Source organism: Perna viridis, chromosome 7 (genome assembly GCF_037379345.1).
Source record: "Perna viridis isolate PV_CMFRI_1.1 ecotype Kerala chromosome 7, ASM3737934v1, whole genome shotgun sequence".
NCBI lineage: Eukaryota > Metazoa > Mollusca > Bivalvia > Mytilida > Mytilidae > Perna > Perna viridis.
In genome coordinates this window covers 5,727,419-5,744,404 of record NC_142451.1, presented here as the reverse complement: position 1 = coordinate 5,744,404, position 16,986 = coordinate 5,727,419, and the positions used below count along the sequence as shown (strand labels likewise).

General features: G+C 32.3%; 1 protein-coding gene across 5 annotated transcripts in view; it reads left to right on the top strand.

Moving 5' to 3' along the window:
• LOC148611076 (muscarinic acetylcholine receptor gar-2-like) overlaps positions 1-16,986 on the top strand; it is a 153,116-nt gene that overhangs the window by 53,701 nt on the left and 82,429 nt on the right. For all 5 annotated transcript variants that reach the window (XR_015924046.1, XR_015924047.1, XR_015924048.1 and 2 more), the window contains exon 4: positions 7,136-7,214. The gene's annotated coding sequence lies outside the window, so the exon portion shown is untranslated. The remainder of the gene's footprint in view (positions 1-7,135; positions 7,215-16,986) is intronic.

Genomic DNA, 16,986 nt, shown 5'->3' with positions numbered 1-16,986 from the left:
AAATCTCATATTTTATTCAACATGTTGCTTTTAAAGCCTAACGCTGATATACATTCTTAAGACAGCGCTTAGATGGAAATAATGTTTTGTACTCAATGAATCTGTTAATTATGAATTATTAACATATGTTTTATTCTGGAAAAAAATTAAATTCAAAATAGACGTGGTTTACTTCATAATTGTAGGACAGAAGGTTTTGTAAAATGGAGAGAATGTTAGTATTTTCACTTGCTGAGGGGGTTTCATCATGTATATTTCATATGTCATATTTTACAAACGTAACTATGGTATACTATTGTCTATCGCTTTTAAATAGAAACAAAAATTTTTTGAAACATTTCTATCTGATATTTGTAGAAAAATTCTTTGATTTATTTATCGTTTAAAATAACAATTCTGATATTTTGTAAAGGATTAAAGTCACTGCACTTTACACAAATTGTGTCAAAACGGAAGCTGACCTTCTTAGTGTAAATTTTTTTTTAAATGTTTATGAGAATTAACCTTGATATCTAAGAACATAATCCAAATACAAAATAATCAAATTCATTCGGCGGAGTTTTGTATATTTTGATATGCTTTTTTAAAAATTTGTATCCACAGACCATTCTGCACGCGAGGTCTCAAATAATTCATCAAGAGTGTAACAGAAATCGTTACTATCGCAATAGTTTATGAGTTGTTTCAGCTTTCATTCACTCCAAATTAATATATTATTTTATCCTACATTTAGAACCAAATGTGCACCGCCTTTTAAAGCTCATTATTCCGATAAACACAATCGCTTTATAGAATCATATGTAGCAATTAAGTCAATTTACATAGAGCGAGTTTCGTTAATTGATAAGTGATTTTGTCGTGTGATGCACAACATTTCACCAACTTTCCCAGAGCTTGCCGAAACTACGCAGACTTTTTGTATCGCGCTAGAACTCTAACAAATAGGCTTTTGGAACAGGGTTCTGTTGCTACAAGATTGAAGTCATCACTACAGAAATTTTATGGTCGTCATCATGAACTCGTGGATCGCTATGGTGTATCCATCTGCACCATGAAAACTGATTTATTCAACGGGTCATAGCTTTCCTTTCCTCATTTGTCTACCCCGGACTTGACTTTTTATTAGCAACTCGGCGGGTGTTTCTAGAAAAGCAGAGGACGCTTACCCACCGGTGCACCTGGTCCATGCTCCCAGTTTTAGTGGAGTCCGAGTTGCTCATTTGCTTTTGTTACTTTGTATGTATGATTTTAGTTACTTTATATTCTTTGTTGTGTATGTCTGTTTTCCATGTCGGGTCTTTGTCCCTGGATTACATTCTTTTGATTACCGCTATAACCTTGGTTCCCTTTATTACTCTTTCCCTTTATGTCGAAAGAGTTTGTTTATATTTACGATAACAATTAAATTAAATATCCTTACATTGAGTATGTACCAAAACATAAAGAAGCGCACGTTGCTTAGCTTTTCTTGCATTTAAGTATTTTACTGACCTTTCCTAGCGACAACTGATATTTTGGTTCCCCTCTGCAAATCGAAATTATTCGTTTCTCCGTTTCAAAAATGGCTATAATGTTCCTACTCAATGATATTGTTTATAAATATAGAAATTCTGTATAAAAAATGCGATAATGCGATATAACAATGTGACAAAGTATTCTTGAAACTTGTCCCAGGGGCTATAACTTGCTTAACGTCTACAGTTCAAGATTTGACATGACATAATTTAGGGAGTGCTTGCAAGCCTACTTTCAAGAGAGCAGATAATGCCATCAGTACCGTAAAGTCGACAGAATAGAAGATGACATAGTTGGCGTATAATTTAAGTTTGGTAGTGAAAAATTAATGTAAAGTACCATTAAAAGGATATTATGTAACTCAAACTGCATCAACATTTCTTTTAGGGAAAGTAATATCCGCATTTATTGTTTAATGCCTATCCAGCGTATCTTGAATAAACTGCTTGAGAAACATATCCTTATTACTAAGGCGTAAATTTGAGAATATTTGACTCTGAGTTAAGATACATACAAAGGCGACCTGGTATTAAAACCGTGTTTATTGTCTAAGAATAAATTCCAAGCTGTCGGTAACCAAATATATGAAGGAGCTACTGTTTCGTGTTTTTTATATAATGAGAATATCGAATTTTAGTTAATACACTGCTAAAATAGCATAAGGTGGTTGAAAATCCGTGTGGTAAGCAAACAAATACGACCATGGAGGAGCAAAATTCTATTGTGACGTCGGTAATTAAATTGGGTTGGGTAAAACTTATCTTAGACGTCGGAAATAAACACATCACATGCCTATAACTTTGGTCAGAAGATTATCATAACATGGTCTGGGGAATTACTCCCTATTCATTGGCACTACGGTATTTGCGCTTTTGTGTAGGACGTTTAAGTAGAATTTGTTATTCTAACCATATCACGAATGTAAAATGAGTCTAGGTCTACGTTTGCAATATTATATAGAATGTTAACAGGTCTGTATTTTCGTTACTGTGTTAATAAATACAAGTATCAGTTGGAGATAGAGACGTTATTTCTATCCATTTAAAGACTTTTATAGATTTTTAAAAAAAGGAACAGATTTCTTTTTTTCTGAAATTTGTTTGAGTGTTTCATTGTTATCAGGTTCACCTTCACATCTTGATTATTGACCTAATACTTGCAAAATTGACGTTTAACGAAATACCATGTATACAAACAAAACCATTGGCAAGTTATACAGAATTATAGCTGAAAGTCAGTATTCAAATCTTTATCCGTAAGTCAAAGTCCTTTTGTAATATCATTACAATTACTTGACCTAACGTATAATGCTTAATTTTATATTTTTAAACTTAGTTTCCTAATTGTCATTTCTTGTCCTTTTTTACATTAGTACCTTCTCCATTTGATTGATGGTTTGTTTATGACGTCATAATTACAATTGTAATTTTAGACTTCAGGAAAAAAGCTGGTGTTATTTAACACAAAACGATTATATAATTTGATTTAAGAGTACTGGCAAGTTATTTTAGTCGCTAATTGTAAGATTAGAATTCTAAATTTGATTCCGATGCGTTGAATTCTTTCTAGAGCTGTTCGTCATTGCTGAATGATCATATCTGAAAATGTTATATGACCATCTTCCTTATAGCTATCAAAACATCAATTATTCCTATTATGGTTTGTCATTTTTCAATTACATTCAATAAAAGCAATCAATATCATATTAATTTATGTAAATATTTACAAAATGTGCAAAAACAAGGCAATTTTATATAAATTTATAGAAATAAATACATTTCAATGTGTCAAAATATTGCTATCAGTACTTTTATTTGCAAAGATGTGCCAAATCTAATTTGCGTCTGTTAATTTTAGAATCTGCAATTTACCAAATTTATATACGATTGGCAGATAAATAGAACTAACGTTTATCTAATTTTACTGATGAATCTAATGTTTACTGCTATTAATATTTGCAATTAGAATTCAATAATGACCAAGCATCTGGATGATCCAGACAATAATTAATGGATGTTATTTTGTCGTCTACGATTGAATAGCCGATTAAATGTACGGTTTATTGCTCAAATACTCAGCATGTATGACTTTAGATCTTTCTTACATTAAAAAGTGCAACAATTATACGTAAACCGTACAATAACATGTGTTAAAACATTTCATTTTGAATGTTATAAATTTTTGGACATTTGATATTTTACAATACACATTCTCTTTGAATTTGAATAACAGAAGAATAATTTACAAATTGAAAGAATGCATTTGCCGTCTTGACGTTATGAAATAATTGATTCTATTTCATGATGACTCGTGGTTTGAATTTTCGCCTTTATTGCAATTACACACTTTGATACACTATTACTAAGGCGTATATTGAATTTAATGTATCTATACATGTGTTACATGTAGCGACAAAATAGTACAAAATTTGAAATACCATTCAATGTATTCCAAGGCTTCATTGCTTGTTTTGCACAAGTTAGAACTTCTAGATGCTGGATTTGGCTTTCTATTTCGATATTTTTGCATTTAAAAACTTCTTGTATACAATTTATTTTGGAATTAAGATCTTCCTTAATATTTGAGTTTAAATCTGCCGATTATTCCTTGAAACACGTATACAGCATATCGAAATTTGCAATATTATGATTTTTACTTTTGTATTTCAATTCCATACACATAAACACAATACTGAGAATATCAAACATTAAAAAGTAGGCTATAAAACCTGGAATAAGGTCAATTATGCCGCTGTCACATTCAAGGTTAATTTCAGTAGCGTACTGGAAAAATTAAATAGATCAAGACAAACATATCGTAATATGGCTTTAACAAACAAAACAATACCTTATTTAGAAGAATAAAATATATAGCATTAAAACATATGCCGACTCAAAACTTTGCAGACTTTGTGGACCGCTGTACTTGGTCCATGCTCCCAGTTTTTAGTAGAGTCCGAATTAACTTTTTTTATTAGTACGTATTATATCATAATATATATATATATATATATATATATATATATATATATATATATATATATATAGAAGGGTCTGAAAAGTTCCCAACGATGTTAGAACTGTCAAATTTGCGAAGCAAATCTTTGGTCGTTCCATCCGCAGGACTCGAACTCCGCGGCAACACCGCCTGCACTAAGTCCAGCGCCCTAGACCACTCGGCCAGCTAGGCTACATAAAAAAAATAGCTTTCGCTGGACTTAGTGCAGGTGGTGTTGCCATAGATGTCACAGAGGTACGAATCTCGCGGAGGGAACGACAAAAAATTTGCGTGGCAAATTTGACAGTTCTAACATCGTTGGGAATTTTGCAGACCCTTCTATAAGTTTACGTTATCTTCGCTGTATCAATTTGATCCGATGGAGCAGTGTAACGAATAGAGTCGTCACATTCTGAGACGTTGTATAATATTGATTTGTTGTGACATGCATCATTAATTTGATCCTCTATCCTACATAATAACACCTAGATGAACTGACCCGTACTACCATACATCGTGTACTTAGCTACAACCCTAGATTAATCCTACGAGGAGGAATGATCCTGCCAGCCAAAGCTATATTTTGTTATATAGCCTAGCTGGCCGAGTGGTCTAGGGCGCTGGCGCGGTGTTGCCATAGATGTCACAGCGGTACGAGTTCGAGTCGCGCGGAGGGAGCGACCAAAAATTTGCTTCCCAAATTTGACAGTTCTAATATCGTAGGGAATTTTTTAGACCCTCTAATAAGTTTACGTTATCTTCCCTGCATCAATTTGATCCGATGGAGCAGTGTAGCGAATAGAGTCGTCACATTCTGAGACGTTATATATACGTATTATATAGGTTATTTCATGTTCTTTGTTTTGTATGTCTGTTTCCCTGTCTGGTCATTGTCCTTGGATTACGTTCTTTTAATTTTCACTAGAACCTTTGTTTCTTTTATTACTCTTTGTTAAGACACAGATGATGACAATGTCATAATTTAATATCACAATTTGAATGTGGGAATTAACGACTGTATCTAAGACTACTAATTAATTGGCGATTTTCTCGACCTTAGTTAGTAAAATAATATGTTGTTACAACAAAAGTTTTTTTTTAGGACGTGGACACATTTTTTCCTCATTCAATACGTGACATAGATGTATCTCGATATTTACTGCTTTTATTACAGTAATGACACTGTATTGTATGCCCTCTTGATTTCGTAAAATATATTACCTTAAACATAAAGTTCTTTGTAAGTGGCAGGATGACCGATCATAATCCTTCAAACTTATGTTTAGGAATCGATTTTTTTTTTAAATTTAAAAAAGTGTAAAACGTTATTACGTTCCGGATATTCTAAAAAGGACCGTCAGAGTGGCCTCAGTTACATCATAAACCACATATCTACATATTAAAACCCATTCCCCCATTTAAAATAATTTTCAATCCGTTTCCCCCAAACCATTCCCATTGCATTTTTAATATTCATAAATTATACTTTAAACATTGATCCTTTCAGATTATGTAACAGTTTTATTCATTTTTTTCTATCAAATATGGTTTTTCCATTGTCACTACCAAATCCTCAATCCACCATACGAGATCCCCAATCTCCATTCAAAATCATTCCAAATACCGCAGAATGGAAGGTATTCCCAATTTAAGCACTTTGTCTTAAGGGTAAGATTCTTAAATTGTAGTACAAACAACGTTCGTTATTCAACAACGTCGCAGCGGACATACAATACACTTTCTTTGTGCTTTAACAAGATGGCAAATACCATACTGAGAATAAAATCAGCAACGGAGAAAAAAAAGGAATATATAATGAATATGATGTTTTCGTCTCATATCCCCAGCCAGGAATTGATATTTTGTACAACAATTTTGTAATTGACGAACAGCGATTCAAGGCGTAATTCAGTCATATCTAGTTTCAAAATCGAAGCGTGCTGTTTGAAGCTTTTCATCGATATGAAAATTAATAATTATGGTAATAATAACGTTCGATGTGATTGCTTTCATGCTAAGGTGTTTTCAAATCATTAACGATTCTTCACCATCATTTATGAAAAATCAAAGGTCGTGAAATTGCTTTCAAGAAAAGTCATCACGTAAAAATACAAAAAAAAAAAAACATTTTCAACAAACAAAACAATTAGTAATTTTTAGTTACAAATATCGTTTTTATCAAATGATCTTGTTTCTTTCCTATTTCCGCTTTTAAAAATCTCCAATTTACTATAAAATGGCAATGATCAATTTCAAATTAGCGGTCGTAAAATTACAAATAAAATTAATGTAATTATTGTGGTTAAATATATTATCTTGATTTTGTAAAACACAAATGACGACTTCTCTGACTCTCAATCAATAATCTAGATGAGCTTGATACCAACAATGTCGGCCATGTTCCCGCTTTGTATACTTTGTGGTATCCAACTGTACCAGATTTCTTAGAACCACGTGATAGGTTCTCTATTTTAAATGTCGCATAGACATTCAATCATATCGGATTGGAATATGTACAGCCTTTAGGAATCTGATGCAAAAAGTGCATTTTGTATGAAGTATTTCGTTACAGTGAAAAATAGCGATAAATCAGATAAACAGCAAATGATATCTTCCATTTCAGGAATCAATAACAAGCAACGATTAATTATTGGTTAATTGGACAAACAAGACGGAGAGTCGATCAATTTGTACAGAAAGAGGTAGGTCTTCTTATAGATAATAGAATTTTGTATCGCAATGTTTGATTTTTTCCTTTCCATAAATAATTATAGCATGATTATCAATATACAGTGTTGAGTATGTAAACCATTGCTATTATGTCATAATCACGGGAGAACGAATGTTTAAAGTAAATATAAAATGTTTTTGCATGCAACGGATTTCCCGCCTTTTCCACCAGTAGTTAAGTTTGCATGTATAAGGAAAATTAAACCTGAATAGAAAGGAACTAGGCATTTTAGAATGAAAATAATAGGTTCTAAAATGGAGCTAAAAAAATGCAGTATTATTATTGAAAACGAGTACTACATTTTTTTTAAGAAACGCAAGACTTGCACATACGTTTGTTTGGTTTTTTATTAATACACCAAAGTCAAATATAATGTGATGAAGGGATTATGAAGAACCAATACCTGCAACGTCATCAATAATTAAATTGATTGTGCATAAATATGCACTTTGATAATATGTGCTCAAACTATTATGAATCTAAAACCTGTTACCAATTAGAAAAAAAACAAGGTAATACTACATTTGAAATGGAATAATGAAATGATGTCAACATAAAATATAACTGTATAATGAACTTCACATGCTAAGCAAGAGTTTGTGATTCTGTTCACATGAATCGAGGCTTCTCGTGAATTTCGCGCGATCTTTTTACATTATATGTATGGAATTTCAATTTTATGTTAAGTTCATATTATCTTTATAAGATGCAAATTTTCATGATTTTTTGTTAACCTTACTTGGTTTGTGTATGTTTCTATAATTTGATAGATAAATTGTTTTATTTACATTGATGTGTTGTTGTGAAGTGAAGAAAATAACTTAATGCAACAAACTAGCTGAGTATATACAGCGAATTACAGAACTATGTCAGACCCAACCAAAAGATCAATTTCTTGCTAGAGTAAGTTTTACGTACTCGGTTCTGACAATCCACATTCTTAGCCTTGCTTGACTGAAAAGAAAACAACAGTACGTAATATATACCAACAATTTACGGAATAGAAAAAAATGGAAATGGTGAAACGTAGCAAATGCACCAGCGTGTAATCTAAACACAAAATAGAAAATACTTTCACCAAAATGTCTTGGACCAATGTAAACACACCTTACAGTAAACTCTGGAAGGCTACTACAACAAAGTAGTAAATCCCGGTAACGATAACAATTCTTCGGGTTTTTCTAGAAAAACAGACGACGCTTACCCTACCGGTGCACCTGGTCCATGCTCCCAGTTGCGAGTTGCTCATTTGCTTTTGTTATTTTGTGTGTGTGATTTTAGTAACTTTATGTTCTTTGTTGTGTGTGTTTGTTTTCCATGTCTGATCTTTGTCCCTGGATTGCATTCTTTTGATTGTCGCTATAGCCTTGGTTCCCTTGATTACTCTTTCAAAATCAAACTTAAAAGTAATATATCGACACAAATTTCTCTAGATATTTACACTTCTCGATGTTTATGTCTTAAAACATATACTTTACAGAGAAAAGGAATCTAATGCCGTTTATTTTTCGTTGTAAATGAAGTCGTTTTTTTTTCTGTTTTGCCCTTTGACACAATTTTTCATGTAATAGTATAATATTGACATTGAATATAATATGATATGATAACTCAATTGTTGCTACCGAGATGTCGTATTAATAATGATACATATTGATGTACTCAATTTAAATCGAACTGAAACAAAATAAAACTGCACCATAGAGTGCAACTAGTTTACATAAGTATGTATTGAACGACAGCCATACTTAAACAATAGGTTATTGTTTCTGTTTCGCTTTTGAAACAAACAAAGAAGGACTAAGTTCTTAAACATGCAGTACATTTCAAGGTCAAAATTTAGCTTTTTTCATTAATTTAAGCAAGTCATGCCTACTGTGTCTATGGTGTACTTGATATAACTTAAAGTTTTTTGTGAGAATTCATATGCCAAGTGATTGTACTGATTCATTTTTCCTTAGATCAATAGTCTTAATATGTAATTTTTATTTAATCTATATATTATCTTGTATATGTGGATCGTCCCTGTTTCTTCTTTCCCCCTTTTCCAATATCTCTGAACTGTCCTTCTATATGTTTTGACATTTTCTGATGATGTGAAAGAGTTATATGCTTTCTAATAATGCGAATTCTATGAGGCTTCTTAAGTAACATTCAGGTCACGCACATATATACATTCAATCAGTTTCTAAAGAGCCGCACAATCTATGTAAAGTGTAGTTCAAGCATTAGAATTTGCTATGAAACTTAATTAACACGGCATCTTTGTTATAAAACTTGTTAAAAGGCCAAATGAATAATTAAAAAAATTTTTAGAAGTAAACATTTTGAAACAATCATTTAGTAGGACAAATTACAAAGATAAAACTATATGCAATAGAGAAATTTGGTAGAATGAACGACCACGTGTATTTGAAATTGAAAAGATGTTGGAACAAAGTACATTTGAAAATAAATAAATTTGGACCCTACACTAAGAATAATACATATAAAAGAAAGAACACATTATTTTTGATAATCAAAATAATGCATGAAAAACAGACGATGTTACAGCAAACTGTGACTATTTAACTATGTTCCTTCGTGCCTTGAATGTTAGACAAACAAAACTTACTCTACTGAAAAATAAGCATTATCTTTAAAAAAAAAAAAAAAAAAAAAAGATAGCCGACGTGGGAAAATTTTGTTCTTTCTACTTATAATTTTCTACATTTCATTCTAGAAATATCACATGGCACGCAATTCCAACACAGTTTTTTTTTATCGAACGCCACTAAGATATCAGTATTTAGCCGATGGGGAAACAGAATTGCAATCAGGTGACTTGCGTTTCCATGGAAGAGCGTCTTTAAGGTCAAAGGGTAAAAAAACGTAAATATACCAACTGCGTCGGAAAAACTGAAAAAAAATAAGATCTTAGGTCATACTTACATCTTTGTATTCGTTTTGCGAACAAACAGCAAATGACTAGGTGACAAACCCTGAAAATCAGTACAAGTCGCTCAACGTTACGGCATTTGATATTCAGTATGACCCATAATAATATATTACGTATTTGTTTGTTTTCACCTAAAAATAAACGATTCTTGATTTAAATAAATATTTACGCTTTTCTCATTAATTTGTAATTTAAAGAACAATAGAAAGTATCGAAAATTGGTATTGATTGTTCATGAACTTCATTAATTCCACATAATATGTGTAAACTTTGAAAGCTTGATTTGTGTAATTTTACCTTTGTCCAAATATTGAATAAACTTTCATCTTACATGGACTTAGATTTATGTTGAAATGACAAACAAAATAAAATCTGAATTGATTTAATTTCAATGCTGCTGCTCTGAAAAGAATATTTAATCCAAAATTTAAATGGTTTATTATCGATTCCTGTTATATAGTTACTGTTTTAAGCAAGCAAAGTAATTCAGACTTACCTACCTTACTTTGGCTAAGGATCATACAAGACAAAATTCACCTTTTTTATGACGGAACGATGCAAACTTCATTATATTATCTCGGATCAACATATTTAATTGAAATATTATACAAATTCAGGTTATGATGATTTAATATCAGAGACCAAGCAAATTTCAAATACGCTTAAGCCTCTTGGGCAAAAATATGTTAAGATCGATATCGCTTTCCTATCCTTGTCATTCAACAGACTTCATATATGTAGTTTCATTTTCAAAAAAGGTCATCATCGATAGCTTAAAATTGTAGTTATTAGTCCGAATTATTGGTTTGCATCCACCTTAAGGCTGTTTCAAATTTTGTCTTGTACAAAACAGGCTCCTCAGTAACTTATTTTTATACCTCAAACACACAAATAAATGCCATTTAGGTTCATTCAACTGCGATCAATCAATGAATCAAAAAACAAATATGCTTAAACAAATTCATTTTAACTTAGTACAATACAATATATAATTATAGCTGCTAAAATCACTGTCATAATGGATCGTGTTTCCGCAGCATGTTTTTTATATTGATGATTTTAATTATACTATAAATATTATGCACAATTGACAATTTATATTAATAATTGCCATAATACAGAAACGCTCCGTGAAGTTTAATTAACTTTGGACTATATGACAATGCTTTTTAAAAAATATATCTTTGTACCCAATGGCAACATATGGAGGACGCAATGATAAAAATCTAGCAAATACCAGCAGTACATTTTTTTATCAGTAACCATAGCATAATTGCTTTTTCAACGACCGTTTATTAAACAAATAAAACACACCCTTTTTTATAACAGTACTATTTTAGACATTTCTATACTTGGAATATTACAGGGTTTATTGCTAAACATAATTGATGTCGATGTGTAAGTTAATGTCTTTCTCAAACAGTACTCATATCTTTATGTAACCAGTGCGTACTACAAGTTTTAATCATAGTCTTGTATTGCGCTTGCACAAATTGTAAATAATAATTTTAGGCTATTCTAGGCTACGCTATGATGGGCTGAGCTCATTCTTTGTTTGCGGTGCAACACCATGTTGCAATGGCCGAAGTCTCATTTGCTGAGGAGAATGTGTGAAACTTTCTTCTCGGAAACCTTAATTCATTTCTATAAGCAAATAATTTCCAAATTATTGTTAGATAAATAAATAAATATAAAATAGTATCCATCGACGTACTAGCGTTCATTTCCATATCGACAACTTCATCAGAATATGTTTTAGCTGTTAATAGTTCTTGTCTTACATTCTACACGTCTTTGACGCTTGGTCCATATTATCTCTGGTCCACGTGTTTTTGGTTTTTTTATGATACATGTAACAATAAGGCTTACTTCGATTGATAGGAACGAACCTGTTTTGAACCATTAATCGTAATTAATTTGCATGTATAAAGTTCTTTCAATAATCATCAAGCTTTTGGTTGCTTCCATGATAAGAATGTCATTTTTGTGATTGTGTGGCTGTTTTATAACAATTATTTACCACTTTATTACATTATAGATACATTTAACAACAAATTATGCATTATTTTTCTTGCCAGTCCATTATAGTGTTAACTAGTCCATTATGATTTATTATAGCCTTTCGGACTTGCCCATCATGACTTTTTCTTAAAAACACGAAATTCAAATGTTTCATCATCATTAACTGGTAAACGAAACGTAGGAGCAGGTGTAGGGATGTCAATTTCAGTTGGTAATTTCCTGGTAAAATGAAATAGATAAACTAAAAATTATATTGCCATGCTAATATTAAACAATGTACAATATGACCTCTAAGACAAATATGACCTCTAAGACAAGTAACATTTTTTTAAACTGGTTAATGCGTTTTTCTTTTATACCAGTTTTATGTTGTGTTCGGTCAGCAATACTGGCTCTTGAAAGACTTTTATAGTACTCGACGTTACCTCGGACCATTATAGTCTTTTTTTGGCCATTATTACAGGCCTTGACCGTACAATTGGTCTATTATGAAAAAAAGAAATTTATTGATACTATATTAATATGTAACTCGATTTTGGAAATTAGAAACATGTGATTCTAAATTATTCATTTTAGCAAGTGGTTTTATGTGTTTCATATATGACAAGTTGGTCAATACTGTATAAAAGATAGTACAATTCTTTCTACATTTTCGTTCTTCCCTCAAAGATTAAGATTTTATACATTGTACCTTAACTTTTGAAGTGAACATTGATGGTGTATTTTCATTAATGTGTGATAAAGAATAGATAGTTTGTTAGCCACAGCGCAAACCTGCTTTTTGGAACAAAATAATTGTTTGTAGATAAGCAAATTCGAACGCGCAAAGTTTCAGGATCACCAATTAGAGAAATTCGGTCACGAATACACGTACTGTATATACACATAGAACTGAAACACTATTTAAAATAACTTTATGATTGACTACAACCATTTATGTTAATGACTGCTGATTAAACGATCAAACTGTTACATTGTATGCAATAATGCAGGACCATTTAAGTTATTTTTTTAGATGTTACAAAACTGTTTATTTAATTAAACTTACTTTTTATGCATGTGATAACGGTGAAATTTGAATACACTAATATAAAATACAATGACGTCAAAGTAGATTTCGGTACAATTTGAAAAACTTATATACCAGTTCTGAAAATATTGCGAATTCCGGTAATATCAAACTTTTATCCACAACAATTTTTGTTGTGCTTAAAAACTCTATTACTGGGGTAAGTTCTAATATTTCAGGCTAGACATTAGGTTATTACGGTCTAAAATCTGAGGATTAAAGTGGCTATCATAGAAGATTAACTGACGTAACAAAATGCTATTGAAAAAATGTCATACCGTCTTCTTGTCAAGAAAGTATAGAGTGCGTTTATTTGGTATTAATGCAATTTTGCAAATGTCAAACGGGTTTCTCCTTATCATTATATAGAATTGACAGATTATCAATAGAAGAAGTCTTGCTTTTTGATAAATAGTAAGTCACTTATATAAGCTATCTGTAAGAAGCTGCATTAGTCGTACTATCGGGGGTCTTCATGGGCATACATCGATAGCTCTTGAAATAAATTAATTGGGTAGGAAGACTAGGTTACATGTAGAAATTGTTATTGATGCAACCCAAACTTATTTATCACTTACCTAAGTAGGTGCATTGTTTAATGCAGTCAACCATAAAGTTGTATGTAGCTGGCTTAGTAATTCAGACAAAACAAACAGAAATTTAACCATAGCTGAAATAAAGTTATGACAATTAGTAAAAAATATCAATCCAACTACAAGTCATTTCGCAAATGATGTGTTTTCTTTGATTTTTTTTTTTATCTTAACAGAACCTAATAGTTCATATTCTATTGTCGCTAATCGGTCCAATACAGGTTTCATTGTCATGAATGATCTTGAACTCCACAATTTCATCAGTTTCTTTTCTTTTTACACACCCTTCACAACAACCCTAGTTCAGGAAAAGGATACATGGGATATCGTCTTAAAAAATGCTATGCGCTTGTGTTTTTATGGAATAGACAATCTTTCATTGACAGCCTCAAAACCATTTTGCTAGTAATTTATATTCCAAAATTCCATCATTATTGATTACGATCTTTTTGACCTTATCATATACCATCTATACAAGTCGTGTTGTATTTTATACAGGGCTTATCGACAAGACATAAATGGGGATTGAGGGACAATTCATATCCGAAGTTACAATCCACAACGGCGAGGTTTCTGAGCCGAAGAAAATCATAAAATGTAATAAAGTCACTAATATTCATCTTAGCTATGCAACAATCGCAAGAGCAAATGAAGTACTCGATTAATCTGAAGGTTTATTTATAAGTATGTATTAAATGCTGATGATGGAACATATCTAAAGTTTTATATTTTGGGGGTCTTGAAAAACTAAATACCCACTACATGATGTAGTGCGGACGCGAATTGTGTTGCAGAGTGATCTAATGAAAACCGATATTGTATGCACAAATTCTGTCAAGTTTAATCTAACGTAACCGGATCACCATTAGATTATAAGTCCAGTTTGAAACAAATTTGAAATTTAAAGAATTGCAATGTGCAGGAATATTATTCTTAGAATTGTTCATCGACAAAGTCTTCTTGAACTCGATTGTTTAGCAACGTTGCTAGCCGTGTTATTCCGGTTGCTAGTAAATTAGTAAATCAGTTGTGTGTTTGTGTAGATAATTCTGGTTTCTTTCAGTTTTTTTACATTCAAATGACCGACATAGCTTATAAAATTATAAATCATTCGTTGCTCAAACATTGTTTCACTATCGTTAAACAAGTACCTCGTACTTGATAGTATCTCGTTAGTAATTGAACTTTAAGGTGTGACTACTTGTAAAGTTACAATGATACATGTATGTAACCTAATTCATTTTTCAATCTTTATTTTATTCTCTGCCCGAGTAAATTAGTTTATCGTATCATGATTTTTCATTTCCTCTTTTATCTTCTGTGACTTTTTGTGTGAAACTCAATGTTGAAAAGCAGAGGCCGTTATAGGTACACATGGTTATATGATTCCACGGTTTTTAGTGGATTCAGAGCCGTTATAGGTACACATTTTTAAATGCTCCCAGTTTTTAGTGGATTCAGGACCGTTATATGTACACATTGTTATATGCTCCCAGTTTTTAGTGGATTCATGGTCCGTTATAGGTACACATTGTTATATGCTTCCGGTTTTTAGTGGATTCAGTGTCCGTTATAGGTACACATGGTTATATGATTCCACGGGTTTTAGGTTACAGACCACCAATTCAACCAATGAGCATTTGGAACGTACGCAAAAATAGTCCTACGCAGAAATTACCCCTGTTCCTCATAGTGCTGTGAAAAAAGTTCTCATCTTATTTAAAAAATTTAAACAGTTTCTGAAAGGAAAAACATTTCTGTACATTTCATAGGTGCATTTTGCTTCTTGTGATGTGAAGCCTAATCTCCATAATGATTTTTAAATATACCCCTGTCTTGTGAAAACACTGGGATTTCCCATGCTATTTATAGACCCTTCACTTCCGGTGACCAGTACTGCACTGCAAGTCTGCTAACCCCACATGCCATTCTGAGGATTGTGAGCTGACATATGTAGAATCATGCTGATATATAGTCCTCTGCAGGTTAAAGTTAAGGTAAAGTCCAGAGAAGCCATTGAATATTGTGAAATTAGCATAGAAGCCTATGGAAAGTGGAATTAGTGGTTTTTAGCCTTAAGTGGATTCAGGGCCGTTATATGTACACATGGTTATATGCTCCCAATTTTTAGTGCATTCAGGGCCGTTATCGGTATACATGGTTATATGATTCCACGTTTTTAGTGGATTCAGGGCCGTCATATGTACACATGGTTATATGCTCCCAGTTTTTTAGTGGATTCAGGGCCGTTATAGGTATACATGGTTATATGATTCCACGGTTTTTAGTGGATTCAGAGCCGTTATAGGTACACATGGTTATATGATTCCCCGGTTTTTAGTGGATTCAGGGACGTTATAGGTACACATGGTTATATGATTCCACGGGTTTTAGGTTACAGACCACCAATTCAACCAATGAGCATTTGGAACGTACGCAAAAATAGTCCTACGCAGAAATTACCCCTGTTCCTCATAGTGCTGTGAAAAAAGTTCTCATCTTATTTAAAAAATTTAAACAGTTTCTGAAAGGAAAAACATTTCTGTACATTTCATAGGTGCATTTTGCTTCTTGTGATGTGAAGCCTAATCTCCATAATGATTTTTAAATATACCCCTGTCTTGTGAAAACACTGGGATTTCCCATGCTATTTATAGACCCTTCACTTCCGGTGACCAGTACTGCACTGCAAGTCTGCTAACCCCACATGCCATTCTGAGGATTGTGAGCTGACATATGTAGAATCATGCTGATATATAGTCCTCTGCAGGTTAAAGTTAAGGTAAAGTCCAGAGAAGCCATTGAATATTGTGAAATTAGCATAGAAGCCTATGGAAAGTGGAATTAGTGGTTTTTAGCCTTAAGTGGATTCAGGGCCGTTATATGTACACATGGTTATATGCTCCCAATTTTTAGTGCATTCAGGGCCGTTATCGGTATACATGGTTATATGATTCCACGTTTTTAGTGGATTCAGGGCCGTCATATGTACACATGGTTATATGCTCCCAGTTTTTTAGTGGATTCAGGGCCGTTATAGGTATACATGGTTATATGATTCCACGGTTTTTAGTGGATTCAGAGCCGTTATAGGTACACATGGTTATATGATTCCCCGGTTTTT